Below are 2646 nucleotides of genomic sequence, written 5' to 3'. Positions count from 1 at the left end.
TCCACAAGGGGCCTTCTGCTTCCTCTCTCCATGCTGAGTTCCATCATAAAGTCCATCCTTTAGCTGGGCTTCCTGGTGCAGGCCTGTAATCTCAGCACTCTGGGAGGCCGAAGCAGTAGGATCAAAAGTTCAAGGCCAGCCTAAGCAATTTAGCAACTTGGTAAGAGCTTGTCTCAAAATTTAAAAAGAATTAAAGAACAGCTGGAGATGTAGCTCAGAGCGAAGGCCCTGAGTTCAATATCTAGCACTGCAAACCATCATCATCATCATCATCATCCGTCTTTATCTTCCCTCTTTCTGGAGATAAACAGGCAGGGGACAGTGGAAGTTTGCAGAGAAGAACTTGGGCATTCAGGGGCCCGCAGGATGAAGCATTTTGGAGTGTAAAAGGTATCCATGTTAGATGTGCACCCCTGAGAGTGAACAGGAGCTGACACAGCCTAGATGGATCTCAAGAGTTCCTGAGTGAGCTGGGGGTAGTGGCACACCTGTAATCCCAGCACTTGGGAGGCTGAGGCAGGAAAATTGCCATGAGTTTGAGGCCAGACTGAACTAATATCTAGACCTTGTCTCAAAAAACAAACCGTTTCCTCACATTCCCATCAGAGAGGACACAGGGATAGGAGAGTTGAAGGATGCCAGTTTGTGGGCCAATTAGATGGTCCACCAGATGGGTCACCAAGGCTGAGTGCAGTGAGCTCTGGGCAGAAGTTCAGAAGATGCTACTTCAAGACCTACCTGGCTAAGGGGGTTCCTTGGGGCCTCTGTTGAGGTTCTGGGAATCTTTCGTCCAAAGTTCTCCAAATCTGCAAACCATCTCTGCTTTGGCAGTAGTGTGCATGGTGGGGAGCCATAGTTTCATAAATCCTAAACCTGCATGCATGCAAAACACAGACATAGAATGGCTTGTATTTGCAGAGGCATCTCAGTCATGCCTGAGGCTCTGACGGTGGCCTCCTATACCTGCCCAGTGTCCTGCTCTCCATGCTGGGGAGATGCAGGGATACTTTACATCACCTGTCAGTGGCTCCTGCTTTTGCTCTTCCTAGGTATCCACCAGTGCCCAAATCTATGTCAAGATGAAGGTAGGTGTCACCAATGTGAGAACTCCACTCTCTGGAAGATGCTGAAACTTGCCAATGTGCCCAAAACACTCTTGGGAGCCATGGCAGAAGTCCCATATGAGACCACAAAGGAACACATCAGGGGTCGAAGGGGCAGAGGGCCTGACAACAGGACCTCGGCCTTACCATTGTGCCTGGGAAAGCAGTGTCCTCTGGCTGGATGCAAGCCCCTGGGGGCCTCTAGGGTGTGTGCAAGACTGCATTAGGCACAAGAAGCCTTGGCCCAGAGTTCAGTTCTTTTACCATTCAACTGTGTGGCCTTGGGGGAGTTACTTTCTTTTTATCACTCAAAAAGGGAATGGATTACTTTAGCCTCTAAGATCCCTGTCAGCTAAAAACAAAGCTCTATGAAATGACTATGTGATGATAAGAAACTACATACTGGGGACCTACTTAGTGAGGTGGACATTTACCCTTAGGGGTACCATATCATTAAGTCATGTTCTGGGGAACAGCTGGACCTGCAATGCAGATGAGGCTCCCAGGGTTGGAGTAGAGCCAAGGTATGACTTTGAGCCCCTCGTGGACTACAGACCACAAAAGAGGAGCCAAACAGATGACACAATACATATGCAAACCCAGACAGAAATGAAACATCAGACCCTGCTGGAACAGAGCAGAGGCTCTGGGCACCTAAAGCAAGCTGCTGTTTAAACTGAGCAAGGCACAAACCGGAAATATACTTCACTCTGTGCTTGTTATTTCACATGGAGTTGTTTTTCTTTTTTATTGAGTTTATTGGTACTTTTTAAGTATACAGTACAGTCACATTCATTATTGGGATCTTGTACCTTTACATGACAGATGTTGGTTCTCATTTTTCCCCATACTCCTCCCACCCCCTCCTCCCTTCCCTATTTACAAAGACTGTTTCCATTTTTTCCTTTTCTCATATTTTTCTTTTCCCTTATTTCCTTTCCCCTATTTTTCCCACTTCCCCAACAACTTTAGCCCTTTTCTTCCTATTTCACATCACTGGTTATACAATTTGGATCTTAGTTACACTTTTAGTTTTTCACACCAAAGAAACTGTTCGGTATTTACATATGTGTGTTCTATTTATTTCACTTAAGAGTATGGCCTCAATATGCATCCATTTTCCTGTGAATGACTCTACTTTCTCATTTTTATGGCTGAGTCATACTCCATTTTATAGAAAAACCACATCTTCTTTATCCAGTCTCCAACTGATGGGCAACTGGGCTGTTTCCAAGTTTTAGCTGTTACAAACAATTGCTTTTCTGAAACAGTTCAGAGAAGTAGATTTCTTTGACTGACTGCCATGAACTGTAGTGGTGATCTTATGTAGGACTGTAGGACCAGCCAGTTTTATGCCATCCCATTAGTGCCAAATGCTTCCTCTTCCAGGGCCAATGTTCCTAACAGCACACACTCTGGAAGGGAAGCCTAACCATTCTTTATAATCTGGCTAAAATCTCACCTCCCCTGGTGAGCCTTCACCGAAGTCTCAACACAATGACTACTTTGATCATAGGGACTCTTATCCCAGTCTGGACAGCAT

Source organism: Fukomys damarensis, unplaced genomic scaffold, assembly GCF_012274545.1.
Source record: "Fukomys damarensis isolate Sample0158 unplaced genomic scaffold, DMR_v1.0_HiC HiC_scaffold_16, whole genome shotgun sequence".
Taxonomy (NCBI): domain Eukaryota; kingdom Metazoa; phylum Chordata; class Mammalia; order Rodentia; family Bathyergidae; genus Fukomys; species Fukomys damarensis.
The sequence above is the reverse complement of the archived record's forward strand: the minus strand, read 5'-3'. Positions refer to the sequence as shown.